The sequence below is a fragment of the Pogona vitticeps genome, chromosome 4 (genome assembly GCF_051106095.1).
Source record: "Pogona vitticeps strain Pit_001003342236 chromosome 4, PviZW2.1, whole genome shotgun sequence".
Lineage (NCBI taxonomy): Eukaryota > Metazoa > Chordata > Lepidosauria > Squamata > Agamidae > Pogona > Pogona vitticeps.
Window position 1 is genome coordinate 18,711,923 of NC_135786.1, and position 23,892 is coordinate 18,735,814.

The window sequence follows — 23,892 nt, forward strand, 5'->3', positions numbered from 1 at the left end:
CTGGAAGGCCTTTTGTGGTGTTGGTGGGGGTTAGGAAACAGAGTCTGCTTTCTAATAGGTGCATCTCTTCCCCTTCTGACTTCCTCCTTTGATAGCACACAAACCTCAGTTATCACTCAAGGCGTTTTAGCTGCTAGTTTTACAGTGTTTGTGTTATGCATGTTTTACGTTGAGACCTGTTTTGCTTCTTATCTCCTACTCTGGATGTGCACAACCCACAAGCCAACATACTGTTCTGTTGAACTTTTTCATCCTCATCTCCCCCCCCCCCAAGCATCCCTCCACTTTTTGCTTTTGATTGTGTGTGAGAAATACGATCCTTTGTTTCTTTTTTGGGGAACAATTCACTTTCAAGTTACATTGCTGTTTCCTAGTCTCTGCATTTGCCTGACCCATTAACGCTGTTGCAGTTAAATCTCAGGTTACTGGTGGTGGGGTATCCATCTTATTTACTGGCCCTGGTTCTGTCACTTTACGAGCAGCCTAGCATACAGAAATAAACTTCCCAGACACCACCACCCCCAAAAAGAAAAACCAATGAAAAATGGGGAAGGAGAAATATGGATCTCCTCCGTTTTTAGGGATAAAGAACAACTAGTAGGAAACACACACACACACTTCTCCCTAGGTGTTCACGCTTCTGAACAACAACAATAATCTTAGAACTATAGAGGACCTTATGGATCATTGAGTCCAACCCTGTCAAGGAGGCATAGCCAGGAATTGAATTTCCAAATTCTGGCTCCGCAACCACATACCTAAACCACTAAGCATCTCTGGAGTGGCAGAGGGAGCTTACTTTGCCAAATTTCTTTGTGGCAGGCTTTTGCTAAAAAGCAGAGGAATAAAAACCAAGTCCATTTGTAATAAAGGAAGTGTGGCATCTACTCCTAGAGGACAATTTCCAATTGAGTGGTTAAAAGCAGTCCTAAATAAATTGCAAGTAATGGGCTTCTCTCCTCAAGTAATATTAAGCATGCAATGGGATGAAGCAAAATCAGCCCTTAAACAAAGAATAATGGATATGGTAAGACAGGTAGATCTCAGTAGATGCCTCAATTTTAGAGCAATAGATATGCATAAATATCGTCCGCTCCCTATGGCCTACCTATCACAGCTTGAGACGTATAAGTTTAGGAAAGCCTTTACTCTGGCTAGATGCGAGGCTTTCCCTTCTGCGGTGTTGGAAGGCAGATTTAAGAAAATCCCGAGGGAACAGAGATTCTGCCCTTGTGGCTCTGGCGAGATAGAATCTACCGAGCACATGATGCTAAGGTGTAACAGGCATAATAAGATCCGAGGAAAATATATTACACCTCTCTTAAAAGATATGGCAGGTCAATCAGATTCGGACTACTGTAATCAATTGCTAACTGACCAAAATTGGACTACTACAGAACTGGTAGCGAAATTTTGAACAGCATGCTATAGCAGAATAGACAGCTAAACCCTTAGACTTTGGTCTTAAATTGCTATATTTGCTGTTTTAGATATTTTACTTTTTGTATGTCTGGTATGGCTCTTTGTAGTGCATACTAGTCTTTGAAGTTTTATATTCAATTTTGTATGGCTTGATGCCGTAGCAATAAAGTATGTATATAAGTAAGGAAGTGTGGTATGGTGGTCAGAGTGCTACATCAGGCATTGTGGAGAACTGGGTTGAAATTCCCACTCAACTATTGTGCTCACGTGGTGACATTAGACCAGTCAACTATCTCAGAGCTTAACCTACCTCGCAGGATTTTTGTAAGTATAAAAGGGAGGAAGAATTAAAGACATTGTTCCATGTTTCTTTAAGAAAGGCACAATATGAATGCAATATTAAAATGCTGAATTGTATTACAGAAAGACTGAACTGAAATCCTTGCTGACCATTTGGACCAGCTATTCAGCCATTCCATTCATAAGTGAAGCCCTCATATAATGCAGAGAGAAAATATATCTGGGTTGGCCCTTTCCCATGAACAAGTAATATTGTGATATGGAAGTGAAAGAGAGCCATGGAGGCATAGTGGTTAGAGTGTTGGACAAGAGATCATAGGAATTGGGTTCAAATGGCCACTTAAATCATGAAACTCACTAGTAAGACTGAGTCAAGTCACATTCTGTTAGCCTGGCCTGCCTCTCAAGGTTGATGTGAGGGAAAAGTGGGAGAGAGGAAACCTATGTACATTAAGAAACCGACTCAAGAATATGCAAGACGTACGTGTCACAAATAAATAATAAACACCATTAAGAGCCAGTGTGATGTTGTGGATAGAGTGAGGGAGGACTAGGACTTAGAAGAGCTGGATTCAATTCCTGATTTAATCATGAAAACTAACTGGGGGGGGGTGGAACAGATAAAAACCCTCCCTAAATATCTCAAATACCTTGAAAACCCTATTGGGATAATTATAGTTTGGATGTGATTTGAGAGTACATAACACATGTAAGACACACAATCCACTAATGAGTATTTGTTAGCAAGAAGGTGAAGGTGAGAGAGAGATAGGAGAAGAAATAGATCGTGATTCAGGACAGATCTTCAGCATAACCCAGTGATCATGCCTGATCCCCATCTTCCATATTTATAATGAGGGCTGGTCCAAAACATTTTGCTGATAGAAGCAAAAGACAAAGTGGTGCCCCTTTAGTTTATAAGTCAAAACTGAAGTGACAGCAAAAATCAGATAATCATCTCCTCCATACCTGAAGCAGCATACTGTACTAGTACAGAAGGTTGCATGGCATACATACAGTACATACACAACTCTGACCTCCAGCTGAACTGGGAACAAACCGAGCATTCATAAGGAACAATTTAGGGCTTCCCCATCAACCCCACCATCTGAGGCCTGAGATGATTGCCTCATTCTGCCTAATGGTACGGCCAAGCCTGCTTATAACACCTTAACTAAAAAACCATCAACCAGTCCTGCTAAGAGAAGTAAAAGCTGTTTTGCACCATATTTAGTAGGGTCCTTTGTTAATCAGTCCCTAAATAATAGAATTTCCTTTGCCCCTTCAAACTCACTGAATGACAGACAGAATGATAGCCTATTATTAGCCATGATAGCTAGGAGTTATAGTCTTGTTTTTCCCCACTGTGTTTCCACCATACTTGACAGAATATCACTGCTCATTTTTCTCTGAAATATACATGGGAAACTACTCTGATTAAAGCCTCTCCTTTTCTCCAAATTATTCCTAACAATTGTCTTCTAGGCACAAAACATATGAAAGTCATAAGTCTGCACTTGACACTTGATGATGTCATTATCTAACCATGAGTGTTAAAGCTGGAAGTGAAAGACATGGAATTACTCACTATGTCTTCATTTTTCAAAAAATGACCCAGCCTGAGATGTTTTACAGAGACATTGGCATGACATTGATCATTTATAAATTGGAAGAGTTGATTTTCCTTTCCCTTCCTTCCTTTCTCTTTCTGTCTCTCTACTGGAGGGCTGAGTTGTGTGTACAGTATGTACGTATACCATGTAATCGTTCCTGGACCTTCTGAACTAGTATGCTGCTTAATTAGCTCTGTGTCTCCAGGAAAGGGTGGGAAGGCTGCCCTGGATTTTATGGGAAGATGATAGATGACAGGCTATTCAGAGCTTGGAAGACATGGGAAGACTACAGGTCCCAGAATCCTTTCATCAGGCTTTGGGAAGTTCCAAGACCAATAAGTACAAGAGATAACTCTTGAGCTCTGGAGGACTGTACCATAAATGAAGCATTTATTTTAAAAGCTGTTAATTAGATCTGTTTTAGTTTGGTGGATCAGAAAAATTCAGCCGACAAGTGTGAAACTTAATGGTTTCCTTCCCCACTCCAACATGTTATAGACACATAATCTTGCAAAACAACATGAGATATGTTGATGCCCAGACCTAGCTATTGCACCATCTAATCTGTTCTGTTTTATATACTGTTTTGTTGTTCTTCAGTGCTTTCCTAGTCCTTTCAAAGGTTATTCTTTCTGCTGGGCTGGCTCCAGGAAGATTCAGAGAGATCAGATTTCTTTGTTCCAGCCCAACAGCGAAGAAGTGAAACCTCCCCCACGAAGAGATGTAAATAAAATTTAGTGAGAAGTTGTAAAACAGGGCAGGCGGGTTTCAGCTTGCGACCTAAAGAGTTTGAGCTTTATTTACTTTCCTTCTTTGCTCTGCTGCTGGTTACACTGGAAGGACTTCATTAAGGGGGAATCTAGTTACTTAATCATGCAGCCCAAACTGTCAGTGGCCTTTTCAGCTTTCTGCTGTATCTTTTATTCAAAGAGCTGAGGCCATGTCTGATATTGCCACCGGCTGCTGTTTTCAAGGGACAGAATTCCTCTTGAGAGTTCAAGAGCATTTACTGTATATGTGTTTTGGATTAGAAACAAGGCTGAAGTCAAGCTCTATGTAAAGAGATCCTTTTAAAAAGAGGAATCAGTCAACCACACACACACATACTGTACACATAAAGAATACAAAATTATTTTGGCACCTTTAAGACTAACTGCTATATTTTGATGTGAACTTCCTTTTTGGTGGTGGGGGTGGTATATGAAAACTTAACCCATCATACAAATACTTCCATAGCTCTCTTTTAAGAGTTGACACTCCTGTCTCCCCTTGCAGGTTTTTTGTGTATACCACAGTGCCATGAACAGCAGGGAAATTCAGGCCATAGAGTCCCCTCCCCACTTCTTTATTATCATTTATGTAATTTGTTATTTATATGCTGCCTTCCCCCTTCTAGGGGGACATGGTGGCGCTGCGGGCTAAAACCGCTGAAGCCTGTGCTGCAGGGTCAGAAGACCAAGCAGTCGTAAGATCGAATCCACGCGACGGAGTGAGCGCCCATCGCTTGTCCCAGATCCCGCCAACCTAGCGGTTCGAAAGCATGAAAATGCAAGTAGATAAATAGGGACCACCTCGGTGGGAAGGTAACAACGTTCCGTGCCTAAGTCGCAGTGGCCATGTGACCACGGAAGATTGTCTTCGGACAAAACGCTGGTTCTATGGCTTAGAAATGGGGATGAGCACCGCCCCCTAGAGTCGAACACGACTGGACAAAAATTGTCAAGGGGAACCTTTACCTTTACCTTTCCCCTTCTATGGGTACTCAAAGCAGCCTTCGTAATATTGTAAAACACAGAGGTAGCTAATTTCCCACAAAGTGGCCTTGTCACTCTGTCTCGTCATGGTGGTCAAAGAAAATAAAAAGATGCCAACCTGCAGAGATTTGACCAACATGCAGGGACAGCTAAAAAAAAATCAGCAAAGTGAAACATATAAAAGGCTGTTGGAAACACAGGCAATTTTTTCCCAAAGGCCATCCTACTGACATAGCAAAATAAATGAAATGATTGAAAACTTGAATTGGGGAGAGTGTTTACGTACTTAATTTTTGCCACACAAGATCTGTCACAGGCCAGAAAACTGGCAATCCTACAGTATGAGGAGTCAACCCAATGTCCTGTTATGGTTTGTCATGTTATTTCCGCCAGTAGTACTAATTATGGATTGACAGGAAGGTGGTGATTTTTGCCCTCTCAAAAAACATACACTGCAGGTTGTCTATGGGGAAACCCACAACGTTTTGGTAGATCCCCTGATATTTTCAGAAACCCAGATATATTCAGAAACACAAGGGCCAAAATTTCAAACCATGCTGCAACTTAAGATCATTAGTTGCTGATGCTTTCCATATATAATGGTCATAGTGTTTTTTCAGGCGAGAGGAGTGGGTAATCAAAGACTTAGTTCACTAAATTTTGGAATATAAAATTGCATCTGATTCCTTTATTACGTCACTGGGCTATGTGAGGGAAAATGCCAAATCTATTCATCGTGAGTTAGTATGGAATTGAGCTGACTGTAGCTCGGACACAAATAGATCCAAAACAGGAACTATCCTTTGTAAAAATACAGAAAACTGAAAATATGGGATGTTGCAACACTGATAAAACTTCATTCATTTTGGTTAAAAGAAGGATGTTTTCTTATTAAATGGCAATCTCTTTTGGAATATATGGAGACAAATAATGCATTGGGTAAAGGATATATGTTTTACAGCTTTTATATGAGTGTTGTAAAACAGTTGAATATATTTAGGTTTAGAGATACATCAAAATAACTGCTTAATGTGTTCGTGTTCTCATTCTTGACAATGATCCTGATCTCCTGGCTCAGAAGATGGATAATTTATTTATTATATATGCATATTCAAACTAAACAGATCAAACATATTTATTTCTCGCACTTAGTGTAAAACCTATCAAATATATTTCTTATTTGCCATAGTGACAACTGATATTCAGACGTTCCCATTCCTTTAAATATGCATGTATTTTAGAACTTTTCATTTATATCATGTGTACTGTACAGATATGATAAAGCATTATGAGAAGCTATAAAATACATACGCAATACATAAAACATATAAAATAATATATCATATGTATATTTTATAGATAGATACTTAGTGTGGTGCCATGGATAGAATGACTGACTAGGACTCAGAAGGTCTGGGTTCAAATCCTTGCTCATCCATGGAAACTTACTGGGGATGTGGAATTGGTAAAACTACTCCGTAAATATTTCAGTTTCCTTGAAAGCCCTACTGGCAATCTTACCTCTAAGCTGCATCAATCCTACATAGCTAAGAGAGAGATTGTTTTTTAAGCACAGGGCATTTTAGGGAGAAGGAAACTGTGCATGCTTTCAAACTTCTGATCAAATCTAGATACAATCCAGTAATTACAATAACATATTCAGAATAATGAATTCACTCAATGGCCCAAAGTATCTTGCCTAATTACACTGGCATAACTTCTTGTGTTATATATTGCACTCATATTACAGTGGGGAAGAAAAATCCACATGGCTTTTCCTAGTTGTGAAATGTGTGTGTGTGTGTGTGTGTTATAAGCCATGCATTCTTCATGACGTCTATAGAAGCAGTGCCTAAAAAAGGGCTGGACCCCAATTTTTAATTTTAATCCCAACTAGAGTAGCCTGTCCCTGGAAAAGACCCTGATGTTGCGAAAGAGTGAAGGCAAGAGGAGAAGGGGACTACAGAGGATGAGATGTCATTGAAGCTACAAACATGAATTTGACCCAACTCTGGGTGGCAGTGGAAGACAGGAGGCCCTAGCGTGCTCTGGGCCATGGATCACGAAGAGTCAGACACAACTTAATGACTAAACAACAACAAAGAGTAGCCTGATTTAATCAATGGGTAAGTCAACACATACCGGTACATATATTCCATTGATTCAGTGGGTCCACCAGAGATGAGGACTTAAAAAACTCACTGAGTTAAGTTGGACTTAACTCAGCCTCAGTTTGGAGTGAGCCACCCCTCCCATTTTTCTAGGGAGAAAAAAAGCTTGTTTTTAATAGGGACATGGACTTGGGGCTTGAGACTCAGGATTTGGTACTGCTCACCATTTTGGCGAGTCGTCCTGCTTTGTGGTGGGAGATAGGTTGTCTGTGGGGGTAGCTGTCTATCGGCCCTCCAATCAGCTGATCGGCAGGCAGGTGGGCAGAATGGGAAAGCCATAGGAAGAGAGGGAATATTGAAATCCATTTTTTAATTTGTCCCCATGTCTACTTGGTACCAAAGACTCGAATTCAGACATGGGACTCAGACCCAAAGACTTCGACTCGAGAGTCAGACTTGCCAACATCCCTAGAATCTATTCTACATGGAACAGCTCCATTTGGGCCTAGATCCTCCCTTTCCATTTTTTAAAATTTTTTACAAAGACAAGTGATAAATCTAATAAGGTTTCATACGAAGAAGAAGAAGAAGAAGAAGAAGATGATGATGATGATGATGATGATGATTTTTTAAAAAACAAACACGGTCAATCAAAACTATAAAAATATTGATTGGTATTATATAGCAGATAGAAGTTTTAACCTAAAACCTAAGTATCTATTAAATATCAACACTGTATGTATGCGGTTCCCAATATTGTTATTTTTTGTAGCTCTGATTATGTTATTTCTGAAATCTGCAACTGCTTATAATACTGTGTGAAATTTCTTGATATTGTTCCCAAAGCCCTGATGATGATGTGGAATACTGAAGTGTTCTTCATCTGCAAGCAAGATATTTCAGTTGCCAGGTCTCTGTATTATGTTAGGGTTTTTTTTCCAATTCTTTATCTTCAGCTCTGGCATCCCCTGGAACTGCAACATCAATTATCCAGACATTTTTTCATTCTATTGCAGTACTACTATGTCTGATGTGTTGTATTTTCAGCTTGGATCTGAAAATTGCACAAGATCTTGACTTCATCCTTTTCTGACACCTTTTCTACCTGATGTTACCATGGGTTTTTGGAGGCTGGCAAGTTACATATTTTCAATAACGATCAGCACACTATTTTTGCTGCTCTATGTCTAATTTTGTAATCTGTGCAGTCTTTGGGCATTTGCAGATAAGATGTGACACAGTCTCATTATTTTCAATAGGTTCTGCTGAACCCTGTAGCCCAGTTGTCACTAAATGTCCAGAAGCTATAGCATATGATGTGGTCCATGTTGACCCGGGGGGGGGGGGTGACCAATAAATCAGTATGGCCTGATTTATTTTAAATGTAGTGTTGGAAGATAGTTTCACAGGTACCATGGACCACCAAAAAGATAGACATACCACCCAAAATAAGATAGACATACCACTCTGATGGCAAAAAGTGAGGCGGAATTAAAGAACCTTGTAATGAGGGTGAAAGAAGAGAGTGCAAAAAACGGTCTGAAACTCAACATCAAAAAAAACTAAGATTATGGCCACTGGTCCCATCACCTCCTGGGAAATAGAAGGGGAAGATATGGAGGCAGTGTCAGATTTTATCTTCCTGGGCTCCATGATCACTGCAGATGGAGACAGCAGCCACGAAATTAAAAGACGCCTGCTTCTAGGGAGGAAAGCGATGACAAATCTTGAAAGCACCTTAAAAAGCAGAGACATAACCTTGCCAACAAAAGTCCGAATAGTCAAAGCTATGGTTTTTCCTGTTGTGATGTATGGAGGTGAGAGCTGGACCATAAAGAAAGCAGACCGCCGAAGAATTGATGCCTTTGAATTGTGCTGCTGGAGGAGGCTCTTGAGAATCCCCTGGACTGCAAGGAGAACAAACCTATCAATTCTAAAGGAAATCAACCCTGAGTGCTCACTGGAACGACAGATCCTGAAGCTGAGGCTCCAGTACTTTGGCCATCTCATGAGAAGAGAAGACTCCTTGGAAAAGACCTTGATGTTAGGAAAGTGTGACGGCAAGACGAGAAGGGGACGACCGAGGATGAGATGGCTGGACAGTGTCTGCTAAGCAACCAACATGAATTTGACACAACTCCGGGAGGCAGTGGAAGATAGGAGGGCCTGGCGTGCTCTGGTCCATGGGGTCATGAACAGTCGGACATGACTAAACGACTAAACGAACGAACAAATGTCAAATCAAGCCTGAATTCTTCCCAGAAGCAAGAATGATAAATTGGGGCTATTACACTATGTGCACATCATGAAAAACCAAGATTAAATGGAAAAAAAACATACTGCCAAAAGCAAAAGACAGTATGTTTTGAAAAAGGAAGACCTAATGTGAAATGGATTGACCCAGTAAAAGATGTCATGTCCTTGAATTTGCAAGATCTGATCATGAGAGGAGTTTTAGTGGTTATTTCAGATGCAACGTGATACCACAAACATTACAAAAATATTTGTTTGTGTGTTTGTTTGCAAGCAGAAGTGCAGTTCCAGCTTATTGTATGACTCCACTGTATGTCTTGAGAATGAATCTTTTCATAGGAACAGAACAATTGTCTACCAACCATCACAGGGTCACAAGAGAGCAGGAACCTTGTAACCTTAACAGTCATATAGAAGACAAACTGCAGTAGGTGTAGCTGAAGAGGTCACAAGTCACAATCCACATTGTGGTTCGTAAGTTATTTAGACAAGAAATATGATGAAGAAATGTAGTATGGGCCTTTACATATATACTCTGGTAAAATGCCTTTCTCTGATGTAAGGTTAAGTCCTGATTAATGCACATCCTTTTGATTCCAGGAGCTCTGGGTGAGGTCTGCCTCCAACCCTTACAGCTAAGTGCAGGTTTTGGTCCCAATAAGAGTAGACCCATTGAATGAATGTTGAATTTGGTATTTGATCATCATTCATCTGCACTCTCAACAAAGAACAACAGGAGAATGAGGATGCCGTGTATTTTGTTTTTGTATAAAACTGTTCAATTTAATCTCATCAAAACTGTTTTAACAGACTTAGAAATGGTACATTATATAAAGTGGGGTATGGATTCATCTGAGTCCTGATTTTAAATCTAAAAAATGTCAGATTAAATACGTTATAAATTGTTATAAACCGCTCAATGTAGGAATACAAATCAAAGGATATCTGCCAGGTGGTTGTCTATGTTTCTCTTGAATGCCATGTTGGAGCACTTAACACCTCTCCAGATTGTTAGATTGGCTCTAACAGTTAGGACGTTTTCCTGATATTCAGTTGAAATGTGGCTTCTTGTAACTTGAGCCCACTCCTGCATGTCCTGCACTCTGGGATGATCGAGAAGAGATCTTGCCCCTCTTCTGTATGACAGCCTTTCAAATATTTGAAAAGTGCTATCATATCACCCCTCTGTCTTATTTTCTCAAGGCTAAACATGCCCAGTTCTTTGAGTCTTTCCTCATAAGGCTTGGTTTCCAGCCCCCTGATCATCCTTGTCGCCCTCCTCTGAACTTGTTCCAGTTTGTCAACATCGTTCTTGAAATGTAGTGTCCAGAACCGGACACAATACTCAAGGTGAAGCCTAACCAGTGCTGAATAGAAGGGGACCAGCACCTCACGGGATTTGGAAACAACACTTATGTTAATGCAGCCTAAAATAGCATTTGCCATTTTTTTTAGCCACATCACACCATTCCTGGTGAAAGTTCGTAAGAGAATTTAATTCAGAGTTAAGTCCTATAATGTTGCATAACAAATGCAGGTGACAAAGATGGCATTGGCTCTAATCAAAACCCGAGTTGGGAGCAGAGGAACAATTTCTATGTATTAAAATTTCAGTGATCTTATGTAGACCAGCTGCTTGTAGTGTCTGTGTGGAATGCTGCTTATCAAGTGCGTGAACACTGCAACTATTGTATCCCTAAGAGAGCTGACTGAACCCTAGATAATCGGCATGTAACCTTCTCTATTAATAGTGCAGACAGATATGTGAATTAACTGAATGCTGAGGACATATGCCATGCATTAACTAAAAAAGCTTTAAAATCCTCCAAACAACTTGGCTAGCAATGGCAGCCATAATTATTCTTTACAACTTGATAACATTTGAGGAGCTTTTAAAAATATCAATAAACAATTTGTTGAGTTGGTGTATAATCAGCTACATAATAATGTGCTGCAAAGACTGAATCATACAGATTATTTGGGCTCCAAAAATATATGAATTTTGATATTTAACAGCTGTTGGTTTGCATTTCTTTCCCTTTGTTTCAACCCAGCAAGTCTGTAATGAAGAAACTGTAACCTGAAACATAAAACTGCAGTAGATCCCATTGAAACACAGTTTTTGTCTGGAATTTCAATACTGTGCTAGCGCTTGTCAAACCTTGTCTGGCATTCACCCAGAACTTGTCAGATGGGGTGGTGTAACTACAGAGCAAGTGGTATCAATATTGGTCACATTTGTAGTATTTGATTACAGTAGACCCAGGCAAAGTGTGGCCCGAGGGCCAAGTATGGCCCGTGAGCCGCTCCTATCCGGCCCCTGGACAGTTTTGAACATCAAAACCATTTATAGCTTTTTGTCTAAAGTTGATCAGTTGCTTATCTTTAACATACCGCAAAAAAAACCTCTTTAGTATTTGTGAAGATTAACAAGTTTAAAATAAAAACAATCATAACATCACTGTTCCATTTTATTTTTAATTAAAGTTGATTTGGCCCCCAAACACAGTTCAGATTTTTCATGTGCCCCCCTATAGAAATTAATTGCCCACCTCTGGATTACAGCATTCTCAATTTAATCAGAACCTTTTAGGGCAGAACTAGGTGAGGTTAGACACTCACATCTGTCATTAACTTATTAATCCGTTTCATATAAAAATTAGGTGTGTTATACCTGAGCACGGCAGGCAACTGAATAACAAATAACTACCCCCTCCAAAGAAAAACAAAAAACAAAGCAAAACAAAGGAAAAACTAGGTGTCAGTTTTGTTAGAATTTTTTTTTAAAAAAAATAAAGTATCAACTTACACTTTTGCAGGGGAAATCATGCAAGTCTTGGTGAATAATTACTCATTAATAAGGTTCTGATTGATTTCCTGCATGTCAAAGGGCATGATTTGGCATGCACCAGGAATGCAAACAACACCTTGTTAAACGTAAATGGGAATTTGCTGCCAGACCTAAGCAATTTTCCATATGAAATGTAAAATGACAACAGCATTCTGATAATGGCCAAAATCCTGTTGCTCATAATAAATCGCACTAGAGTAGGTGCCTTGAATCAATGGGGATTTAGTAAGAATTTTTCCATCTGTTTCATTTATTCCAATGGGCCTACTTTAACTGCAACTTACTTTAGCATAGTAAGTCAGTTAAAATTGGGCCATTTGAATCAATGGAACATACAAAGGAGCTAACTCACTATAGCCTAATTGATTCAATAGACCTACTCTAACCTAACTTACCACCAAACAAGAGGATTTTGGCTACTGTGTTGTAGTGCCATGCACTATACATGGGAACTATGCTAACACTCCACTATGTAGCTCCGCTTCCCCTCCCAAATCTGTGGACATCCTTGAGAAGGCTGCAGAATGTTTGGCCCTTCCACAAGTTGTTGGACTGTAACTCCCATTATCCTTGACCATTTGCACTGTTGGCTGAAGATGATGGGAGCTAGAGTCCAACAACCTCTAGAGCAGTGGTTCTTAACCTTTGTTACTCCGATGTTTTTGGACTGCAACTCCCAGAAGCCTTCACCATCAGCTCTGCTGGCTGGGGTTTCTGGGAGTTGCAGTTCAAAAACGCCTGAGTAACAAAGGTTAAGACCACTACTCTAGAGGATCAAACAACACTCAAGTTAAATGTGTAACCGGGGGAAAACCATATACAAGATAATTTTGTTCAAGGAAGGACAACTATTTTATGAAACAGAAGAAACCACGTTGTGATTTTGGACTACTTTAAATCTTCCTCCATCCACCCACAGATGTTCTTAAATGATACAAATTATGACTCAGCTCCTAGTCATACAGAAACAAAACAACATTATAATACTGGAAGTATAGCATCAGCTTCAAGAGAACTAGAAAACTGGAAACAAAGCAAAGGCCAGAAAGAGATCCTGGGAAAGCTGATGAACCTGTCTAGGAGTGTTTGAGGCAGTCTTAACAGTCTATGGCAAACAAAAAAAGCCGACTTCAGTTCGGAATGTATGAGAAAGGAGAATCAATAAAAGATTTCTCTCTCTTGGGAAACAAAAAAAGCTCAGCATCATGATGATACTAAAACTGCGGATCCTTTATTATTGGAAGTGACTTTGTGTTGATACGGAGGATGAACATGTGCAAAACATGGTTGTATGCTTTGCTGTTTTTTTCATTATTTTAGGGTTATTTTTGAGGATAATATTTCATACATAGAAATCAGTATTAGAAATGTTTGGTGACGAATCCACCGCTAAAAGATGGCAGCATGGAGTGTATGGAGGGGAGGACTGGCTTTCGCAGGGCCATATTATTCTTGAGGATGTTCCATTCCATTCCGTCCTGATCATCTGTTTTTTTTTCACCCTATCTATTTGTCATCCAGCATTCTGCAGACACTATTTAGGCAGCCAACGTTCTGTAGAGCCTGCTCAATCCACATTGACTTGTTTTGGGGATTCTCTGCCCCCCAGGGTAGAAGTTTTATTTTAAAAGAAAGTGGCCAGAATTATACTGATGTTCACATAAAGTCTTCAATTTTTTTTTCTTTATTCGTATCAGAGCGCTACACAATATAGGAAAAAATTAACAAATTAAAATGTTAAAAATTATGATCATCCGTGGTCCTAAATCGCTAATTTGGCTCAACAGCAAGTTTGCGGTGAAAAGCTTCTGGAAATGAAGGAATGACTGGCTGCGCGCTGTGGCCCAGGGGACACTTGAGTATAGTTATGATGCTTTTCCATTCTTCATGGAAACTCTATGTTCTCTCAGTTTGTATTGTGGCTAACTGATGCGGTGCCAAGGAATGTCTCAGTCATGCCCCTGGTCATGCCCTTGGTTACACAACTGAGATGCACTCTGCACCTTGTCAGCTAGTTGCAATTAGGCATGATGTCTTATGCAAACCTCATGTGAACTCTGAAAGGATTCTGGACAGTAACTTGTACCTTGTAACTTCTAAAAAGCATGGAGGTCATTCTAAGCCTGCTGGTACCTTCTTTCTGTGCAAAGGTGTGGTGCCTTCTTTTGCCACAGAAGGTTCCCTGCTCACTCTAACCTTTTAAAACAGTGGTCCCCAACCTTGGGCTTCCAGATGTTCTTGGACTACAACTGCCATAAATCTTCACCACCACCTCTGCTGGCCAGGATTTCTGGGAGTTGAAGTCCAAGAACATCTGGAGACCCAAGGTTGGGGACCACTGTTTTAAAATGCAGGAAACTATGATTCTAGAACCTCATATTTAAATAGCCGCAGAAAATTGGAGGGCCTAGTGAGAAAAGTAAATGGAACACACTCAGAAGTACAGAAAGTGGGAGGCTTTGCCTCTTCCACTTTCAAAGGCATGTCTGCTTGGGACATGAGGTAGGGTCGTTGTGACTGTGGCACCCATGATATGGGAACAAACTATATTACTATAACAACTGGAGTTGAAACACTGAGAAGAATCCATCTAGACCAGTGGTTCTTAACCTTTGTTACTCGGATGTTTTTGAACTGCAACTCCCAGAAACCCCAGCCAGCACAGTTGGTGGTGAAGGCTTCTGGGAGTTGCAGTCCAAAACTCCTTAGTAACCCAAGGTTAAGAACCAGTGATCTAGACAACAGAAGCACACATAAGAACACTGAACACAATGACTGCTATGCCACAGGTTTCACTTTTGGAGCGAAAGTGTCTCAAGATACAAAATCTCTGCAGACATTATCTGTTGCCTGATAAGTCGTACAACTTGGCCTTTCTTTTGGCAATTTGCCTGCAAAAGTTAAGTCTTCTGTGTACGAGCAGCACAACAGGATTGCAGCCAGTATGTGACTAACAGGTGAAATGGATGTTTGAAACTGCCAGGTGACACTGATTGTGTGAATAGGAAATTGTTTGCAACTCATCATGTCCTGTCAAAATGCACTGAAGTTCATTCTGCCATGTGTTGGGCATTAATTAAGCAGGTCTTTCTAGCTATGTTCATATGGCAAAATCATATGCACATCACAGAGTGTGCATCACTCTTTCCTAACAAGGTAACTTATGTGGACATAGACCTAAAGAAGGCTAATTTAAATTAAATGGCTACTGAGGTTCCATTGATTTCAGTAGTCTAATTAAGTCTCAGTCCAACCTATAATGCTTCTTTTTGAAGACTGATTATACTGAATTTTCACTCTAAATGTTCTGCTTCGTGAAAACCCTGCTAATGCAGGAAATCTGGGGCAGAGCAGCATCCTAGGTCAAATAAACTAAGTGAATATAATAAAGGACTTTGAACCCAAATGTAAATGGACTTTCTAACATGACTCAGCAACAAAGAATCTATTTTCACAGACAGGTAGTCACTTAGTTTCTGAAAATGACTGCTATTGGTGAGGAAGGATTAGAGTTCTCTTAATCTTTAATGTTCTGTGATTACTGTATTGTTCACATGGAGACAGGTGCACAAAACCCCAAAACATAATTTTTTTTACTGCTCTTGAATACTGCATACTTCGTAAGTAGGGTGTCTGCACAAGTACCACTAAAAACCCCTTGTTAGGTGGGAGTAAAGTGGCTCTGTTTGTTGTTTGGTTTCTTCTGTTTTTTCATCTTGCTCTTCTTTGTAAAGGTCCCAGATCAACTCACAACCTGCATAAAGACAGAACAAATAAGTACAGTACTATTGTCTAGGGGTTCCCAACCCCCGGTCTGCAGTCTGGTGCCGGTCCGTGGCCTTGGCCGGACTGGGCCGCAGACACAGATCTTCAGGTCCCCCCTGCACGCACTCCCCACGCACAGCCCCTTTGCACATGCACAAATGAGTGCCCCGCACCTTCGTTCATGTGCACGAGTGTGTGCATGGCACACAAGCACCCCTTCGTGCATGTGCGAGTATGCCTGTGCCCATGCGAGCGAACACCGCCCTTCATGCACGTGCAGGGGGTGCCCCGCCCCCCTGCGCATGGACCCCGTTCCCCCTCCCCAACTGGTCCGCGGTGTCAAAAAGGTTGGGGACCACTGTTATTGTCAAGGTTCAGTGACTAAGTAATGGTAGCATTTGCTGAACCCTGATTGCATACAGTATGTGTTTTCAAGAGCCATCTAAATGACAACAGTTCGGAAGACAACTGATTTATTTCACAAGGCAGTTTGTAGTTACAGCAACAAGGCCCTGTGATTTAACGATGGGTGGCGTGGATCAGTGGCACCACAAACAAAGCCGCCTCATCTAATCTTATACCGTGGGTTTTGTCTTACTAAAGGAAGGAGATCATTCAAGAAAATGGGTTCTAAAATATTGTGGCTCTGTCCACTAGCATTAAGACATTGATCTCAAGCAGGTAATCATTACAGACACCAAACCTTCTGTGATATGCTCCCAGCTTACGGCCTTGTCAAGACATAAGCAGCAAGAAATCTGTAAACTTAGGCTGGTAATAGCTCATTGTCATGTGTTCCTTTTTGCTTAGAGTTCACCTGGAGTACTGAGCACTACAGCGTACAGAGGATATCAACAAGATGGAACTTGTTTAGGGGAAGGTGATCCAAATGATAAGGTATATGTAAACCTATCCCTATGTAGAACTGTTGAGGGAATTAGGCATGTTCAACTCAGAGAAGATAATAGAGGTGATGTAACAGCCATCCTCAAATCTCTGAAGAGCTGTCACATGGTAGATAGAGCAAGCTTGTTTTCTGCTGCTATAAAGGGGAGGACCTGAACCAAAGAATTCAAATGAGAAAAGAGGCGATTCTGACTAAACATCAGCAAGAACTTCCTGATGGAAAGAACTGTTCAAGATACGAATGGACAATGGTGGCAAACTCTTCTTCACTGGAGGTTTTAAAACAGATTTTATATGACCTTCTGTCATAGCGGCTTTAATTGTGAATTTCCTGTATTGGCAGGAAGATGGATTTTTTTGATGTTCATACAGAACTCCTTTTCATGTGTACTGAATGTGTAGATAACAAGGGTGTATATACATGGCTACCAGGTGGAGCAATAGGGATGAAATTAGCCTTCACAGTTAAGCAGCTTCATTTGAACTAACAGGCAGTTATCATGAACATGAATGGGGCATCCCAACAATAAAGATTGGGATAGGTGACTTCCTTCCATAGAAATACATTAGGGAATATGCAAGTTCTATCTGGAGTGCTGTTCCAAAGCTATAATTGTCACATGGAAGCAGTAATTGTGTTTATGTGAATGCCTGACCACCTGCCTCTCTCTCTCTCTCTCTCTCTCTCTCTCTCTCTCTCTGTGTGTGTGTGTGTGTGTGTGAATATTCACTTCTTCTATGGCTCTACTCACAATTGGTTGTTGTGCATTATGCATCCCCACACACACAATGAGCACTAGCCATAACTGCATTTAAGTAAATCTACATACAACATCCGTTGGTATATTGGTCTGCATAGTAAACGATGTGTGTTTGCAAACTGCCCTATAGCTGCAACATATGTCTTAGACAGGGAGACAGAGACAAGAGTAAACACCATTTGGGCCGGTATCTTGTTTGGGAAACATAGAGCAGAATATCTGCAGAAGTAATGCTCCCGACATGAACTCCACCTTGTAGTTGTGCAAGCTGGAGATCAGCTGGTGGATGCACATAGAGTCTCTGTGTGTACAAGGATATTGTGAATCTAAAGCTATGCAGATTTGTACTTTTGGACAACAATTGCCTGTGGAATTTGGGGAGCTGTCATCCAGAAATGCAGATCTGCACACCTTTAGTGGATACCCCTTTGTGCAAATAGCACGAAAAAAAAGCTATGTACTGTATATAAAAACCTGTTAACGTGCATGCCAAAAATGAACATGGTTTCAGCCTCTGTTTTCTTCCTTTAAAAAAATCATTTAATTTCATGTTTTCTCCATGGCAGAATGATTATGATGGTGGTGGTGATGTGCCATACTCTTTCTTTTCTCACCCTCAACCTCCAGCAGGGTGGAAGCATTTGTAATTTGATATGTTGCACATTTCTCAACCTGAATTTTTGTTTGTACATATGTGTTGATTCCTAAGCAAAAGTAGAGTGAATTCAACTTATTGGGCTGTGTGATTTAAAAAAAGAAAGACAGAGACAAAGCGATTGCAATGGAAACACCATTTTGTTAAAAAGCATTTCAAAGTCCACTTGTTCAGGAATTTATGGCTAGTTGTTATAAACCACTGCCTGGGAAAAGCTGGTGCCATGAAGAATTTGCAAGTCTGTAAATCCTCCAATTTATTGTTGTTAAAGAAAGAATATCTGTTACAAGTAAAATACTTTCCAAATGAAGGAAGTGTAGAACTGTACAAATATACTTGGGCATTCATACAGATGCCCATAAACAAACCAATTAGGTTGATAACAGAGTAGAAATGACCAGCTATAGCAGGGAAAAGAGTGTGACTGAGCAGAGAATGCTAGACTCAGTCCCAGTAATCAAAATTAAATCTCCACTAATGATACAATCCTACATGTGTCATTATCAGGAATACTTTCTATTCAGTACATTTGATTATACTGTACTGTATTATGTTCTGTTCAGTAGGGTTTATTCCTGGTTGAGTATGAAAAGGATCTGACTACTAATCAGAACTTGGAGAAATTACTTTTTTGCACTACAACTCCCAGAATCCTCTAGCAGGTATAGTAGTTGCCTGGGAGTTGTAGTCCCAAAAACAAAGCTTTTCCAAGCATTATCTTAAACCACTCAGGAATCTTCCTCTCTTCCTTTGTATCTGTTTGCTATTTCATTCTAGACATAAACTGGTATGCAAACCATTTTTAACAAGAAATTGATTGAAAAATAAACCTATAATAAAAAACTAAAACAAAATAAAACCCTGCCAGCCGCTGGGATCAGGACTCGCAGTAGTGAGCTGGTGGCAATGTGTTACTTTTAAAGGCTTCCACTGCATAACTTTACATGAGCAGGATTTGGGCTAATAAAGTGCAATATTAAAAAGCAGTTAAATATATTATATATAAAAACTGCTAGATAATTTTTTGTCCAACTTCCTCTTTCAAATGTAAAGCAAAGGAGAATTTTATCACATGTTCTTAAAACATTTTTACACATACAGTATCAGACTTCCACTAATAATTTGTACCGTTTCCCTGAAATTAAGACCTAACCTGAAAATGAGTCCTAGCATGATTTTTCAGGATGCTCATAATATAAGCCACCTAGAGTGGTCATGACTGACCAGATAGGCGGGATATAAATAAATAAATAAATAAATAAATAAATAAATAAATAACTCCTGCCCCCCAAAATAAGCCCCAGTAAAATGAAACCCCACCCTCCACCATTGTGCACCAACCAGAAGAAGATGGCATGACTGTATTTGAATAAATGTAGATTGTTGTACATGAGAAAAATAAAACATCCCCTGAAAATAAGTCCTAATGCATTTTTGGAGCAAAAATTAATATAAGACCCTGTCTTATTTTCAGGGAAACATGGTATGTTCTGCCCATGGTGTGGCCTAGTGGTTAAAACAAGGCTAGCCCTACCATCATCCAGAGTGATGACCATATACAGCTAAATGTATAAATAAATGTTGCTGGGTTCTACAACCAGTGTGGGAAATTACCTTTCCAACTACATTTTCCAGAATCCCTTGCCTATGCCAGCTATTGGATTCTTGTAGTTGGCATCCAAGAAGTAACTTTTCCAAACTCTTGAACTGGAGTAATAGTTAGCCATTAGGAAGCAACCTTTGAACATATTATGAGAAGATAAAACACTCGGGGGGGGGGGGGTATGCCAAGAAAAGTAGAAGGCAGTAGGAAAAGAGGAAGAACAAACATGAGAGCAATTGACACAACTAAAGAACCACTGCCTTGAGTTTGCAAAACCTGAGCAGGAGTGTAAATGAGAATACTTTCTGGAAGTCATTAATTCACAGGGTCAGCATATCTTTGGAGCAACCTGATAGCACATAACCACAACTAGAAGCAACCTTTCAACTAGTCAAATTATTGGTCCATCTAGCAAAGTCAATTAATTGATGCATTCAGGATGGTTTGATTACATTAAGAACCTTGCAGACACTGTAGGGCAGAAGAATATTCTGGTGGCCCCCAGTTGCTTGCATGGAGAGTGAAAGCCTTCACTCTGTGTTAATCGGGAAAATCTGATAAGGTTTATAGTTTTCCTGCCCTAAAAGCCTATACCCCAACTATGTTATTTTATTGGATATATATATCCTGCTTTTCTCCCCCAGCACAAGGCATCTCACACGGATGGATGGATGGATGGATGGATGGATGGATGGATGGATGGATGGATGGATGGATGGATGGATGGATGGATGGATGGATGGATGGATGGATGGATGGATGGATGGATGGATGGATGGATGGATGGATGGATGGATGGATGGATGGATGGATGGATGGATAAAATGTAAAAAGTAAAAATAAGTTCAAATAATTAAATTCAATGAAAGGAATGATTTAAAATAGTTTAGAACAATGGAAAAATTTCAAAAGCATATCATTAAGGAAGAAACGCTTTGTGAATGATGTCTATTACCCACAGAAACAGGAAGTTTTGGAGTCAATTAATGGGGATATACTTAAACCAGCAACATGGCTGAACCTCAATGTAACCCAAGCATCTTGAGCAAAGGCTATCATCTTTGTCAGGGCCAGTTCTACCATTACATAAAGGTAGGCAACTGCCTTTAGCACCAAATGACCACGAGGGGGCCTGGCAGTCTTTTCTCCAGTCTTTCCTATCCATCTGGCACCCCCTAAATTAGATTGCTGCCCTCTACTGTAATATCCAGTCTTGTCCTCTCCCACTACCAATATTAAAAACCGGCACCGTGGATGTTGGCCTCTGAGGTTGACGGGGCATGCAATCTTGTTCTTTGTGTCAGGCATCAAAATCTTGAGGGCTGGCCCTGATTTGTGCTCATTCTTCCTTTATTCTCTAAATATCTAATTGGGAACCCACCTTCCCCTAGCAGTCCTTGACTTCCATTCCAAATTATTTAAGAAGGCTCTTTGACTTCACAAACAAGAATTTTATTTCTGCATGAGACAAGAAGAAGCAAGATAAATTAAGACGTCAGAGGGCTGCAAGATCCCCTTCTAGGCAAGACAGTCCGGCCTCTTTTGAAGCTTGTCTTCCATTTTAAGAGCTGCTCAACATATGCAAATCTATATAGGCCAAGCACCCTTTCTTATCTTCCCTAGGGTGTTCCGTAAGTGACCACTTTAGTAGGAGGCGATGGGAAACAGTCTTCTGCAAACTCCATTGAGTTAAAAAAAAGTCATGCCATTTTTATTGCTGTACTTTATTTTGGCAATAACAGTGTCTAGAGTGTATGAGGTGGCTAATCATTAGATAAAACCAGAGACAACCTTTAGACTCTGGATTATTTGGTCTGTTGAATGTAGGGCAGTCACTGCCTTAAGAGCCCTTTGAGATTGCACCATAATACTGGCCCATATCATTTGAATGAAAGCAAGATTGCACCCTTCCTTCTGAAATCCCAACCCTGAAATGTGCCATTTGAACACAAGAGTAGTAAGAGTTTACCAGACTGCACTTTACAACTCAAGAGTCCCTTGGTTAGCATAGGAGATGCTGGCTGGGGAATCCTAGAAGCTTTCATTTTAAAAAGTAACTTTTCTACGTTCTGCTGCGAAAGAGAGATTTTTTTGCAACCCAGATAATGAGATCCTGAATGGCTTTGCTTCCAAAGAAGATCTTCATTTACCCTTCCAATATTAGTAACAGGGTTGTATCCTCAACACATTTATACAAATGCAGTGATACAAAGTAGAAACACAGCCCAAATTTCTAAGAGCCATAAATATTTTAATCTAAAACAGTTCTTGGCACAAAACATCACACAAATAACACACTTTCTGTTCAGCTTGATTTGGAAGAAGGACTATCATTTTATTAACAATTAGGCACTCTGTCTAGGATTTTAATAGTAGTAAATTAAAAACAGCGTTGTAGAATATTTGAAGAAGGAGTAATGTATATATGGCAATTAAACAATAACAGGAGAAGTTTATGGCACAGAAATAATAGAGGCATGATCAAGTTGGAGTCAAACCCTCAATGATTTTAACGGGGGACCGATTAAGCCCTATACGTTTTCTATCACGGATGCATTAATATCTAAAACAAGCGGAAATCTGTATTATAGTTGATTCTGTCTGCAAAATGTGTCTTTCTGTGTCTACAGAAACAGCAAGAAAGAGATGGAGAGAACGACAGATTGAGCATAGGAGGAGGAGAGCACTGTGCTGGTTCCCGTGGGAAACTTGCAAAAGTTACTTTTTTAAGAAGACTACAGTATCCAGCAGGCCATGCTAACTGGAAAATCTCTTGTTCTTATGAAATGTGGTTCCAATTCCTCCATTAAAAAACCTCATATGACCACTACAATATTTAGCCTTGACTTGCATGTTTGATTAACTCCAGAATATATAATGCACTGTACCTTCTATTTAATGTTATCCTGTTTCAGGCAGTTAGTTGGTCATCCCAATCTGATTCACAAACATATCACTAGATTGTCATGCAGTTGATGAGCAGCTGGCAATGCAATGCTAATCCTATACATTTCCATTTAGAAATGATTCTCACTGGATTCCACAAGGCTTAATCAAAGGCAGTGGGATACAGAAATGCAGCCGGGCTGTGCAAACCGATCCCAGCAAGAAATATGGGGGTGAGATGTGAAGTAAAAGCAAAGCAAAGTGTTCTGCTTATATACCACCTCATAGTGCTTCAAGAACCCTCTGGGCGGTTTACAATTTAATTATGCAGACTACATATTACCTATTGCCTCCTCCTCCCATAAACTGGGTACTTAGACTGCAAGCCTTGGAAGGATGGAAGGCTAAGTCAACCCTGAGTCATTTACCTGAATCTGCTTGGATTGAACCAGGTTGTGAGCAGAGTTCTTACAGCAGTACAACAGTTTAACCATTGTGCCGCGAAGCTCTTAACCACTGTGCTACAGAAGCACACATTCTGTTAATGGTACTGTATGTGTGATGGCTCATATTCATATCCAAGTTGTCACTGAATACTATCATCATTCAGGTGTAGACATGCATGTGTGAATGGGTTTTTACTGCTCTGTTCTCTGACAGGTCACCTTCCTTAGTTAAACAGTGCCTTTTGGAATCAAGAAGCTATTCTAAAAACAACTTCATTCTCATTGTCATACTGTCCTTGTATATCATGCACAGCAGCAGGAGCCTCACTCTGCGTTGCCTCACCCAAATCTTGTTATCCTGGGTTTGCCTTAGTGTCTCAAATGAGATGCAAAGCAGTAAATCATCAGTGACAGAACACATCGATGTTTGATTAACTCTTTTTAAAATATTACCATCATTTTTTTCATGGCCTTCTGCCTTTTTGATACTCCTGTAGGAGAACTCTATAGAGACATCTGCCTTATTGCATATAAAAATAAATTACAAGACAGCATAAAATTTGCAT

The 23,892-nt window shown here is 40.1% G+C and overlaps 1 long non-coding RNA gene across 1 annotated transcript in view; it reads left to right on the plus strand.

Moving 5' to 3' along the window:
* Positions 1–22,827, plus strand: part of LOC110071774 (uncharacterized) — a 28,651-nt gene extending 5,824 nt beyond the window's left edge. The window contains exons 2-3 of the long non-coding RNA XR_002299273.3: positions 16,880–16,966; positions 22,625–22,827. This is a non-coding gene — a long non-coding RNA (uncharacterized LOC110071774). The remainder of the gene's footprint in view (positions 1–16,879; positions 16,967–22,624) is intronic.
* Positions 22,828–23,892: the final 1,065 nt, after the last annotated feature.